The sequence below is a fragment of the Spinacia oleracea genome, chromosome 6, assembly GCF_020520425.1.
Source record: "Spinacia oleracea cultivar Varoflay chromosome 6, BTI_SOV_V1, whole genome shotgun sequence".
NCBI lineage: Eukaryota > Viridiplantae > Streptophyta > Magnoliopsida > Caryophyllales > Amaranthaceae > Spinacia > Spinacia oleracea.
Genome location: NC_079492.1, coordinates 7,758,519 through 7,773,339, shown reverse-complemented (window position 1 = coordinate 7,773,339; position 14,821 = coordinate 7,758,519).

Sequence of the window (14,821 nt, the reverse complement as noted above, 5' to 3'; positions counted from 1 at the left end):
AGGAAAGAAAAGCTAAAAATTGAACCATGTTCCATTGCTGTAAAAAACTAGACTCCTACAGAACAAAACAAAATAAAAAATTAGACTCCTACAAACAAAACAAAAGCCGAGCAAAAACAGGCTCAACTAAGAAAAGAAAACCTAAGAACTACAAAGTCAACGCTGGTCAACTATGACCAGAATTGACACCTTAAAGCACTGCAGCACCAGAACTCTAACACTTCCCTTGCCTGCTTCACTGACCAGCCTGCAGAATTACCTTGAAAAAATAACATCAAGCTTGCTGAAACGGCAAGAAACAGTATAGCATTAGAGGTCAACTCTGGTCCTGAAGAAAAGTAACAACAGACTTCAGCAACCAACACCACCCATACAACCCAAGAACAACAAATTGAAACACAACTATAAATCTATAAATAGCAGCACTATAACCCAACACGCCAAAACAAAAACTGCAGTAGACCAGCAAACTGCAGAGAATTGTCTACTGTTGCCTGCATGTTTTTAAATTTTATATTGATTACTTTTTTGTATCGTGTAAGCCATGCATCTTTTTGACCATCTTCTTTTACAGGCTATAAGTGCAAGAAATAGAGATAACCAAGCTAGAAACGAGCACCCCCATCATTTGGGTAGTGGTGGATATGCAATAAGAGAAAATCAATACATCAAAGAGCAGATTAAACAGTCCCTTTTGTCAGGTTCATCATCTGAGAAACCCACATTAACTCCGAGACCTCATCATGAGAGCTGGATCGAGGGAAGAAAAGACAAGACGGGTAGGATCACAAACAAAAAGACTCAAGCGATAGTAGATTTGATAGTAAGTATCTTATTTCGTTTAATAAATAAATATAATGGATTTTTTCAATAAGGATTTAATTATGCATTATTAATCATTTGATTTTCTTACTTCGAAATAGTATGAACTGATGGAAAAAGAAAAGTCAGGCGAGTTCAAATCTGTTAGAAGCCATGATATCTTGACTGGAGCGCTTGGGAATGCAGAGCATGGTGGACATGTTAGGGGAGTTGGAGGGAGAGCAACTATTACCTCAATTTTTAAAAGGAAGAAGCGAAGTTGTCAAAATGAACGAGAATTTACATATGCGCAAGTGGAAACCTTTGCTCGTCCTATCACAAAACAAGTAAGGGACCAAACAAGAGCTGTAATTGGAGTTGTTGCCCTTGACATACTCAAATCTTGCGGTGTAAAAGTGTTGGGGAATACAGTTAAACATAATAACATATGCGGAAACAATCCCCAAAGCCAGGAAGCATGTATAAAGCACATATTAAGCAGACTTACGTTTGAAGCGTGTTTTCCACAAATTGTCAACGAACACGAACTTAGAACTCCACTTGTCGTTCCTCTACTTGGTTCACCGACACGATCAGATCCGTCTTGATTATCGTAGCTTAGAAAATCGATAAAGAGATTTGCTTTTTGGGATGAACACACTTTGGAGGCACAAAGAAAATTACGGTTCTCTATGACTCTAGGGTTTGTGTGACTAAATTGTATTGTGTTGGAAAAAGGGTTAGAAGGTTATTAACATAACCTTACAAACCAACCAAGCCATAAGGAAAGGCCGGCCAGCAAGCCCGCGCAAGACCACACGAGCACGCACAGTGAGCTAGGCCGTGGGCCGCGCTGCTGCTGCTGTGTCGTTGCCTTGGCCCGCGCGCACACACGCGCAGCTGCTCAGCCATGGGCCAGCGCTGCTGTGTTGTGGCCTGCTTGCTTGCCCATCGCGCCCATGGGCCTTGAGTGGTTCGTGCACTCGGCTCGTGGGCCGCTCTTCGCATCCGCGATTAAATATATTTCCGATATATTATTTATCGTTTCGTATACGACGAATCACCGTCGTACGATACGATTTATTCATTTCGCCTAGCTTACGAATATTCGCGATGCGATATAAGATTCCGATGCAAGGTCGTATCGTATAATACGTTTTCCAACTAATTCCCGAAAAGCTATTAAATGAATTTCCGATTCATTTATTCCGGTGATCTGTTACGTGTCATTGGTGTGACCTTGTAGGTTCAGTCAAGAGTAAGCTGTGAGTTTAATATTCATTAGAACTCACTGATCGGAAGCATTGCTCCAGCTAGCTGTTCCGATCACTTGATCTCACTGAATTAATTGTTCGCAATTAATCTGAACCTTGGTATTAGACTTAATGCACCTTGGGTGAAGGACATATTTCCTTCAGTCTCCCACTTGTCATTCAGACAAGTGTGCATTCACATTCCTTTGTAACTTAGTGTAACTTACTGAACATAAGGTAAGATCCAAGCCATCCTTATAGGTCCAGAAGTGTTTCTCAGATTACAGAGCTCAACTGTTTAACTTTTGCAGAAGGTTAAGCCTTAACCATTCTGAGCACGGCCATGCATTTTACAGTATCTAACTCTCCGAGAGGCCTTGTTACACAACAACACCATATCCTATCAAAGATAGAAGGACAATCCATTCTTGCAATCTATGAACACTCACTTTGATTCATAGTACGGCCAATAACTGCTTTTATAGCCTCCTTTTACGGTGCAACGTTTAGCTAGTATCAAAGCGAACTAATTCTCAAACGAGCAGACATAATCGCTAATGTTCTGAGGAACGGTTTCTAATCACCATTAATGAGAACTACCTATGACATGAATTTAATCTCTTAAAGTGTTCTCATGGTCAATTCGATACAAGATCTAATAAGCATCTATGCAAAAGATTCTGACATCCAGTCACTCTAGTTCAAGAAACAGAATTAAGTAATCTACTTGCAATCTAATCTTCATTAGTCATTAGTCGTCCACCTTTCAATGACCTTGATTAGGGATCCTTTTGTGACTTCAATATTCAAGTTCACTTATGGGTGTTTCTTTTTCGAAGAATCCATCTAGACATCCTATTTGAATGATTTGAATCGATCACATGACTTATCATTTAATACTAAACCAAAATTAAATGAAAATGAAATAATAAATTTCATAAATATGAAATGGTTAAACCAATTGTTTTAAACATAGATCTAACAGATGTTGTAAAACAATACTTAGAAAATCAAAGCCATTCTCCAACATGCTTGATTCCCATGGTTGCTACATGTGCATTGTGTTTCACTTGTTGCAACGGTTTAGTCAATGGATCCGCGACGTTGTCGTCAGTTCCAACCTCGCAAATCTCGATTTCCTTTCTTTCAACGATCTCTCGAAGTATATGAAATCGCCGTAGTACGTGCTCGGACTTCTGGTGGCTCCTAGGCTCCTTTGCCTGGGCAATGGCTCCGCTATTATCACAATACAAAGCCACTGGTCCTTTAATGGAGGGGACAACCCCAAGTTCTTCGATGAACTTCTGAATCCAAACAGCTTCCTTTGCTGCTTCTGAGGCAGCAATGTACTCGGCTTCAGTTGTAGAATCCGCAATAGTGCTTTGCTTAGCACTTTTCCAGCTTACTGCTCTGCCGTTGAGGCAGAACACAAATCCAGACTGTGATCGAAAATCATCTCTATCGGTTTGAAAGCTTGCGTCCGTATAGCCCTTAACAATCAACTTATCTGTACCACCATAAACCAGAAACTGATCCTTAGTCCTTTTCGGGTACTTTAGGATGTTCTTGGCCGCAGTCCAATGCGCCTCACCTGGTTCTGACTGGTACCTGCTCGTTGCACTGAGTGCGAACGAAACATCCGCCCTGTACAAATCATAGCATACATGATGGATCCAATAGCCGAAGCGTATGGAATTCCACTCATCTTTCTACACTCATCAGATGTTTTGGGACACTAATTCTTGCTTAGATATGTGCCATGTGACATGGGTAGATGGCCTCTCTTGGCTTCCATCATATTGAACCTAGCTAGCACTTTGTCAATGTAAGTGCTTTGGCTTAGTCCAATCATCCTCTTAGATCTATCCCTATAGATCTTGATGCCCAATATGTATTGTTCCTCTCCTAAGTCCTTCATTGAGAACCACTTTCCAAGCCAAGTCTTTACAAACTCGAACATAGGAATGTCGTTTCCAATAAGCAGTATGTCATCAACATACAAGACTAGGAATGAAATTTTACTCCCACTGACCTTCTTGTATACACAAGATTCGTCCTGATTCTTGATGAAGCCAAACTTATTGACTGCTTCATCAAATCGTTTATTCCAACTCCTTGATGCCTGCTTTAGTCCGTAGATGGACTTCTTAAGCTTGCATACCTTTCCTTGGTTCTTTTGATCGACAAAATCCTCCGGTTGTGTCATAAACACAGTCTCTTCAAGAACACCATTCAAGAAGGCAGTTTTGACATCCATTTGCCATATTTCATAGTCATGAAAAGCGGCAATCGCAAGGATTATCCGAATAGACTTAAGCATCGCAACTGGAGAAAAGGTTTCATCGTAGTCAACGCCGTGAACTTGCCTGTAACCTTTTGCTACCAATCTAGCCTTGTATATGTATACAATTCCATCTTTGTCTTTCTTCAACTTGAAGACCCATTTGCATCCGATAGGTGTGAACCCATCCGGCAAATCAACCAAATCCCATACTTGATTTTCAGACATGGAGTCTATTTCAGATTGCATGGCCTCTAACCATTTAGTGGAGCTTGGGCTCGTCATAGCTTGCTTGTAAGTCATAGGTTCATCACTATCCAATATGAGAACGTTTAAGTTTTCAGTCAAGAGGACGCCTGCCCATCTGTCCGGCTGAAAAATAGTTATTGACTCAACAACGTTTTGAGGAACTACTCCCACTGGCTCTTCTAAAGACCTTGGAGGTTCATCAACTTCTAAAGAGTTATGAGTTCGTTGTTCGTCTCGAATCTCTTCGAGGTCTATTATTCTCCCACTTGTTAATTTGGAAATATGATTTCTTTACAAAAAGACACCGTCACGAGCAACGAAAACCTTGTTGTCTGACTTGTTGTAGAAATAATACCCCATAGTTTCTTTTGGATACCCAACGAAGAAACATTTGTCAGATTTTGGTTGTAGCTTGTCCGAAATTAATCGCTTGACATATGCTTCGCAACCCCAAATCTTCAGAAAAGACAACTTTGGAAGTTTCCCAGTCCATAATTTGTATGGAGTCTTTTCAACAGCTTTTGACAGAGCACGATTCAGTGTGAGTGCTGCAGTTTGCAACGCATGTCCCCAGAACTGTAAAGGAAGTTTGGCCTGACCCATCATTGACCTCACCATATCGAGTAAGGTCCTATTTCTCCGTTCCGACACTCTATTCCATTGAGGTGTCCCTAGAGCAGTCAATTCAGAAAGAATACCGCATTCTTTTAGATGGTCATCAAACTCGTGGCTAAGATATTCACCTCCTCGATCCGATCTTAGAGCTTTGATTTTCTTGCCATGTTGATTCTCTACTTCATTTTCAAATTCTCGGAATTTCTCAAACGATTCAGACTTGTGCTTCATTAAGTAAATATAGCTATATCTACTGAAGTCGTCCGTAAACGTTATGAAATAGCTGAACTCACCTCTAGCTTTCGTACTCATAGGCCCACATACGTCCGTATGTATTAGCCCTAGTAGTTCGCTTGCTCTTTCTCCCACCTTTGAGAAAGGTTGCTTTGTCATTTTTCCAAGTAAACAAGATTCGCATTGATCAATCTTCTCTAAGTCGAATGATTCTAGAATTCCTTTCCGTTGAAGTAATTCCATACGCTTTGTGTTTATATGGCCTAATCGACAATGCCACAGAAATGTGAGATCCGAATCACCAGTTTTAGCCTTTTTGGTATTTATGTTATAAATGTGTTTGCTCGTATCTAGCACATAAAGACCGTTTTCTTGTTGTGCTGAACCATAAAACATTCCATTCAAAGAAAAAGAACAACTATTGTCTTTAAATTGAAAACTAAAACCTTTATAATCCAAACTTGAAACGGAAATGATGTTTCTGGTGATACTAGGAACGTAGTAACAGTTTTCTAGTTCCAGAACAAAACCACTAGGCAAAGAAATAAAATAAGATCCTACGGCTAATGCAGCAATCCGTGCTCCATTTCCCACGCGTAGATCCATCTCGCCTTTATCAAGCTTTCTACTTCTCCTTAGTCCCTGCGAATTGGAACATAAGTGTGAGCCACAACCAGTATCTAATACCCAAGAAGTAGGATTAGCAAGATTACAATGTATAACATATATACCTGAAATAGAAGCAACGTTCCCGTTCTTCTCATCTTCCTTCTTTTTCAAGCAATCCCTCTTCCAATGCCTCTTCTTCTTGCATTAGAAGCATTCAGAGTCGGCAGGAGAACGAGTCACCTTCTTCTATTTACCAGAACTGATGTCGTTGGACTTGGATGAGGGCGCAGCCTTGCCCTTACCCTTCTTGCCCTTATTCTTGCCTGATTTCTTGAAGTTCTTGCCCTTACGCACCATAAGCATATCATGCTTATTCTCTTGGTTGAGCGTCTTTTCAGCGGTTTTCAGCATACCGTGAAGCTCAGTAAGAGATTTCTCCATGCTGTTCATGTTGTAATTCAACTTGAACTGATCATATCCATTATGAAGCGAATGGAGAATGATGTCAATAGCCATTTCATTTGAGACGTCAGAATCTAGAGCTCTCATGTTCTCAAAGAGTCCAATCATTTTAAGAACATGTGGGCTCACTGGTTCTCCTTTCTTGAGCTTAATGTCAAGGATCAACCTCTGAGTCTCGAATCTTTCGATTCTGGCTTGGTCCTGAAACATGTTCTTCAACTCCGAGATGATTTGGTAAGCATCCGAGTTAATGAACGTTTTCTGAAGTTCAAGACTCATGGATGCAAGCATCACACATTTGACATCCCTGTTGGCCTTAATCCAACGATTAAGGGCAGCTTGAGTTACCTCCGGCCCAGCCTCTTCCGGTAACTCTTCCTCAAGGACATATTCCTTTTCCTCATGCATAAGAACTATTTGTAAGTTCCTTTGCCAGTCGAGGAAATTGTTGCCATTCAACTTCTCTTTGTCGAGAATTGAACGCAGGTTGAAAGTATTGTTATTGTTTGCGGCCATTTGATTACTACAATCGAAAAGAATTTGCAATAAATAACCATTCATAAACTTCAATAACTTTGAAATAAAAGCAAGCATGCAATCATTAAAGCTATTAAAACATTTCATTCATGCAAAAGCAAAAACATGGTCCAAAATGAATGAAACGATTCCAAGACCACAAAAGTCCTAAATCCTTAAGCAGCTTTAGCATGTCTTAAGTAGTTTAAGATTTTAGGTAAGCAAAACCTATTGCTAGTAATCTCCAAATTACTCTTGGTTAATAAATTAATGCCATAATTTATCCCATTGCCACAACATAATGCCATTGTTGTTTGAGTTGAAACCACAATCAACGTGCTCCTTTAGGACGCCTTACCACCTAGGTCAACTAAAATAGCACATCGCTTTAGCGTAAACCTACTACCTTAGATCCTTAGATTTTTGTAAGTGCTTGATTTGGAAGGCAATTTTTAAACTCAATATTACTTTGGACCTAGTTGTTTCTATGTTGGTTCGATTATTTAGTGAACTTAATCTAATCGAGTCATATGAAACAACCTATTCATGCAAAGCATACATACATTCATACATTCACGCATAATATATATATATATATATACATATATATATATATATATATATATATATATATATATATATATATATATATATATATATATATATATATTAAATTGCATAAGTAAATGGTGATCTAGTATGGCCCAAAACATCTTGTCTTGAAGCATCCAATCTTCATCACCTCCTTGTTAGCTTGGCATCGTCTTGAATCTTCTTTCAAATGCTAACTTAAAGTTCTAAACTTAGAAATACTTGAAAATAATAAATTACATCAAAATTTCCATGGTACGCAGACCATATTTAAAACTTTACATTCAAAGATAGGACGGTTCGCAGACCGTATTTAACTATCCTAAATGGCCATACTAGTCACTTGGAGTACCTGCATTACATAAAATATGTATTCTATGCATTCACCCATTCGTGTGCTAAAACGAATGGCCCATATAAATACGCAAGTATTTATGTGAATTAATTAAAATTCACGTTCACATAAACGCGTCCTAAAAGATTAATCAATTTCCAAATTATTAATCCTTAGACTTTATTCTAATTAAAATCGAATTTAATTAAAATAATGCGACCTACGAAAATAATTAAAATAATTATTTCATTTTAATTTCACTTAGTGGCTCCCACTCAAACCAATAATTATTCCGGATAATTAATTATGAAATATTAAATGAAAACTCGCGGCCCGGCCCAAGCAAATAAAATATTAAATTAAATATCCCGTTAGCCCAAATTAATGCAAATAAGTCACGCCCAACATAAAAAAATGTCATGTGCTTACTTGGTCTAGGCTTGCGCCCAGCCCATTAGCATTGCGTGGCCTACGAGGCACACGAGCATAGCCCGCAGCCTCGCAGCCATCGCATGGCCTACGAGGCATGCGAGCATAGCCCGCAGCCATCGCACGCCAGTGCACGCGTACCCGCAGCATCGCTGCTGCCCCTGCATGCCTTACTCGACTCGTCGCAACGCATCGCTGCACCATCGCAAGGCTTGCGCCCTGCTATGCGCGCAGCACACGCCCCTTAATTCTCGCCCAGCGCGCGCGGCACGCAACGTGCATGCTGCTGCCCGCGTCGCTGCGACTCGATTGCGCATGGTAGCTCGCATGGCTCGTCGGGCCACACGCCCACCACACACACGTGTTCGTGCCTTTGGTTCGTGCTACGGACCAACTCAATTAAAAATGAATTTAATTTCACGAACTTGCATTAATATTATTTTTCAAAAAGTTAGGATTTTATTTTCGAAAAACAACGATTTTTAACGATTTAATAAACTTCAACGACAATCCAATTTCGTAAAATATTAAATCAAAGGCCAACATTATTCAAATTTTTAATAACGAACGAATCAACATTAAAAATTTGAACTTTTAAATAATAAAATCCAAAAATTTAAATCGTTCATTAACATTTAAATTTTAGATTTTTAATAATTAGGTTTAAGTGCGATTAAAATTAACGAAACATTTCAAAATTTTAATCCAATAATTTTTAAAATTAGCCACTGACCCATGAAATCATATCCCACTTCCCAATTAACCGAATTATTAAACCAAAATTAATTAAAATTCAATTAGGGTTCCAAATTTTACGAATTGGGGAAAGGAAAAATTAGGGTTTATACTTATCGGAAAATTCTGAAATTTTTACCATAGATCAAGAATATACCCAGTAAAATTGTGACAAAATTTCAAGAAATTCCGAGTATCTTAGGTCGACCTTTTAATTGAATTACTGTCCGACACTTTTAATTTTTATTAAAAAATTAACATAAACGCCCAAAAAATGACACTTCCAGGCCTGTTTTTGCATTTCCGTTCGCATGAGTTGATCTTAGAAAATCGTTTTCAATCAGAATAGGGTTTTAAAAATCGAAAAAACGAATCTTTTGGATTTCGGAACAGATTATTACGCAATTCATTCAATAATTCGTAAAAATTCCGAAAATTCAACAAAAAATTCCAAAATTTCGACAGATGCAAAAACAAATAAATCATGCTAAAATATGCTTTGAATACATAAGGCTCTGATACCACTGTTGGGGAATACAATTAAACATAATAACATGTGCGGAAACAATCCCCAAAGCAAGGAAGCATGTATAAAGCACAGATTAAGCAGACTTACAAATTGTCAACGAACACGAACTTAGAACTCCACTTGTCATTCCTCTACTTGGTTCACCGACACGATCAAATCCGTCTTGATTATCGTAGCTGAGACAATCGATCAAGAGATTTGCTTTTTGGGATGAACACACTTTGGAGGCACAGAGAGAATTAGGGTTCTCTGTGACTCTAGGGTTTGTGTGACTGAATTGTATTGTGTTGGAAAAAGGGCTAGAAGGTTATTAACATAACCTTACTAACCGACCAAGCCATAAGGCAAGGCCGGCCAGCAAGCCCGCGCAAGACCACACGAGCACGCACAGCGAGCTGGGCCGTGGGCCGCGCTGCTGCTGCTGTGTCATTGCCTTGGCCCCCGCGCACACACACGCAGCTACTCGGCCATGGGCCAGCCCTGCTGTGTCGTGGCCTACTTGCTTGCCCAGCGCGCCCATGGACCTTGAGTGCTCCGTGCACTCGGCTCGTGGGCCGCTCTTCGTATCCGCGATTAAATACATTTCCGATATAATATTTATCGTTTCTTATACGACGAATCACCGTCGTACGATACGGTTTATTCGTTTCGCCTAGCTTACGAATATTCGCGATACGATATACGATTCCGATGCAAGGTCGTATCATATATATATATAATACGTTTTCCAACTAATTCCCGAAAAGCTATTAAATCAATTTTCGATTCATTTAATCCGGTGATCTGTTACGTGTCATTGGTGTGACCTTGTAGGTTCAACCAAGAGTAAGCTGTGAGTTTAATATTCATTAGAACTCACTGATCGGAAGCATTGCTCCAGCTAGCTGTTCCGATCACTTGATCTCACTGAATTAATTGTTCGCAATTAATCTGAACCTTGGTATTAGACTTAATGCACCATTGGGTGAAGGACATATTTCCTTCAAAAAGTTCCTACTGATGTTGAGGTGGATATGCCCCTACAAAACCTTAGTAGTTGCCAGTCAGTCGATGTTATTGATCAGCTAGTTAGTATTGATAAGCCGACTGATATTGATTAGATTGATCATGCTGATCCTGACCCATTCACAAACATATCTAAGGTATTTACCCACTTTATTTATTATGCATAAATTGATATCGTAATTGTATTTATAATTGATCCCAAGCTTTGAAAAATTCTTTCTACAGTTCGAACTTCCTTGTGAGCTTATGGTCCTTGATGATAAGCCTTGGTTATCAAAATGTGGCAACAGGGATATTATGCCAAAGTCAACCAGGGGAGCTTATTCATAATGTCCCATTACTCGCAGATCATGTCAAAGTCACTATCGTTCACGTACTTGATGGAGAGGAACATACACCTCTACCTTTACCCTTTTTCGGACATGATGTACTAGGGGATCAAGTAGAAGGGAGTTGGGCTCAATGGCCTAAAAAACAAGTCAAATTGTCAAAAGAGGTAACTTTCAAACTTAATTCATAAACAGATCATAATACGTATATGCTACACTTATAATGCATATATACTACACTGATAATTTGTTTAATTTTCTATTTTTTTCTTGAAAAATTAGAAAGTCAACCAAGAACCTGCAAAGAATAAGATTGAAAAAAAGCACGAGGGTTATGACCTTGGGTCAGCAATTAGATGTCGTGAGAAGGGGAATGACGATGAAGGCATCCCAATTTTTCTAGTTTCTAATGCCACCTACTTGGCGTTGCCACCAAGTTGTAAGGAGTTGTACAACCTGTACAAAAATCTAGAGCGTGACTTCACTATTGATGTTGATTTTGAAGATGACGTACTTTTTATTCCCGCGCAAGAAATTTTCACTGCTTATGTCGTTGGTGAAGATCTCAAGAATTTGCTTAACATGAGCTATCTAAGTACATTATATGTACATATTTGGATAAGGTAAATATATATATTTATAACTTTTTTAAACATCGGTATCTACGTAGAATAATAACTATTAATATACAATTGGTGTAGATTTTTGCAAAACCATTGCAAGATGAACAAAACTAAGGGTGAGATCGGTTTTTTTGTCCGAAAAAGCTTTCTATGGTAACATGTCGATCTGCGACGGTTACAAGCTATTTGACTCATTCAATATCCAAGCAAAGTAAGACGCAACTTATACTCATCCCCTTCCATGAAAAGTAAGTGTTCTAAGTTGTTATTGTGCTCAATATCGTAAATCTAAATTTTTTCTTTTGCAAAATATCGTTTGAAAATACATATTTTTTTGTGAAGATCTCATTGGATGTTGATCCTACTTTGCCTTCAAAGAGGAGAAGCTTTCTTGTTCGCTTCAGCATGAGTTGGATTAGATAGCGTGCAAGTAAAAGGACATATATCTATGTAAGTTTTAGATTAGAATAAACTTCTCTGTTCTCTTTCTTAAACTGGTTTTACTACTGTCAAATTCCTGTCATTTTACTGCTGTTTTTATGTTGGCTATAATCTGAATATTAGCTATGTTGTCCGGCCTGTGGGATAACTGTTGAAGCACTGCACCAAAAGGGGAGGGGGAGGTGGGATTAACTCCTTTACATTCAGCCTAGCCTTCTTAGCCAGATCATGTGCTCGACTAACTATATTCCTAGAGCCACATTCATCCTAGAGCCACATGCAACCTAGCCTTCTTAGCCAGATCATGATATTTGTGAGCCACTTTTGGGCTGAGTTCATGCCATTACAGGGAATCCTGCACAACCTCTGAAGTCTGAAGCAATACAAATGCAGTAAGTAGAAAGGTGACTAGAGACTTGTTAGGAGTCCTGTGGAGTTTGGCCATATTTTCTTCATGTTTAAAGGATTCCTGATAGGGTGTAAAATTAATTGCAAAACCGATCCTTTACTTACACCCTTGCCCTCCAAAGGCCCAAAATATGTATGTTAGGTGCACAAGTTTCTTTGTTTGGTTGTTTAAGTGGCTAGAGACTTGGAGGAGGTCTGATTTGACCTTGTATCAAAAGCACTTTTAGGGGTTCCTTAGAAGGCCTTATTTATTCAAGATGTTGAGTATAAGAAACTCTAGGAATATAATATGTTGAAAACTTGAAACACTTCCAGTATACTGAGAACAATGTTCCTCTTGTTCAGTCGTTCTGCCTAGAGAATTTTAGGTATGCTTGATCCACAGGGATTTTTTATATATGTCTTGGAGTACAGGATAACAGGAGTAGGTACTTGAAATGAGGAAGAAAATTATGAAGAAATAACCTCTCCAAAAAGTTTTTCCTCGGAAGGATGTTTTACTGCTTGTTGCCCCCCATCTAAGGTTGCAAAGTTCAAAGGATAATCCACTTTCTACTGAATATTTTGAGAAGTATTCAGAGAATGGATGTTTGGATGAGTAATATATTCTTTATATACATATTAGTTGTTCTGTAATGCTCAGATGTTATGTAATATTTGGTTCCTAATTGAGTGCACTTGTTTTTTATCTCACCCTTTAGACAAGACATTTTTCTTCTGCCTGGTGAATTTTTTTGGCAAATAAAGATGACTTGAATAAAAATTTTGCTGAAGAATCAGAATACCAAACTTCTAAGACATCTTATAATTCTAAACTAGAACAACAAGCTTACATTAACAACACTTCTGTCACTTTGTAGAACTCCTAACAGCAGCTTTAAAAATAATAGAGTTGAGCACAGCTTCTAAGTTTTCATGATTGTCAGTCAAGATTTCTTTAGTCTGTTGGAATAAATTGTTTCTGAGAACAGCATTCCATGAAGTTAATCCACAATTTGCCTCTTCCTTGAAGCTCGAGGGGCTAACTGTACTTTCATATTAAAACTCAATAACAGTTGATTTTTTTTGCCTCATTAATTAAACTCATTTATTTTTCTTGTGTTAAGCTTTATTGTAATGGCTTCCAGAATAAGTAATTGGTAATAGCTGAATGCTATACTGTAGTATTTTGTGGAGTTTCATGTTTACGTATTAGATGGTTTGGGTTTCAGTATTTAAGAATTAGAATTTAGAAGTCCTTATCTTTTAGTTTTATGAATTGTCGTAAGATGTATACCTCTCCATTGATTGCTTCTTTGTCAGCACCTCTGCATGTAGTTTTTGGAGTTTGAAGAATGTCCGAAGAATCCTATTGTCTTGAATTAACAAGGAAATTAAGCTTGAAATCTGAATTAACAACAATTCAGATTGGTGTAAAATATCGTATGACTCAATATTGTTCTTCTCAATCCAGCAATCCAGCAATCTCTCAATATATGTTCTTTAGTTTCTTCATCCATCTTGCAAACTGAACAGGTCCCTGGTTGATTTTAGTGATCTGCTGTATCTGTTCAGTTTCATGCCAGGTCCCTGGTTCACTTTCTGAAAATGTTACAGCAGATCACTTTCTGAAAATGTTTATTGTGATCATGTTGATTTTAGTGATCTGATGTATCTGTTCAGTTTCAAGAGTCTTCAAATGACTGATATATGCCACGCAAGTGATATATTTGCCGTGTTTCAAGAGTCTACAACTAATAATACTTGGAACAATTGTTCTCATGTTTAGAGGTTATCGGACTTGGCAAGCCAACAACAAAGGATCTCGAAAGTCTCTAAGATGGAAAGAAATTACAGTAAGATTTAATTAGTTTGATTATTATTTTTATTGTAATTCATTCATATATATGTTAATCTTTAATTTAATGTGTATTATATTTGTATCTTAGTGTTCTCGCGAACCGGAAATGCTTGAATGTGGCTATTACGTCATGAAGTACATGTCACTACTACAAAAACACCTTTTCGTGTCGCCTCTAAATTGCCTTTAGTGTCGCCTATGGTGCGACTCTGAAGCTAGGGACTCTAAAACTTTTTGGTGTTTTGGAGTCGCCCTTTTGAGGCGACACGAATGTTATTATACGTGTCGCCTGTTATGGAAGAGGCGACACGAAAGGTACTTTTTAATTATTTTAAAAGAATTAATTAACCTTTAATGTCGCCTCTAATCTCTATAGGCGACACGGAAAATAATTTCCGGAATTATTTTTTTAATTTTTTAATTATACGAGTCGCCTCTAAAGTTTATAGGCGACACGAAAACATATTTTTCGGACATTTTTATTAAATTTGTTAATAATCGAGTCGCCTAATATACTAAGAGGCGACACGAAAGATG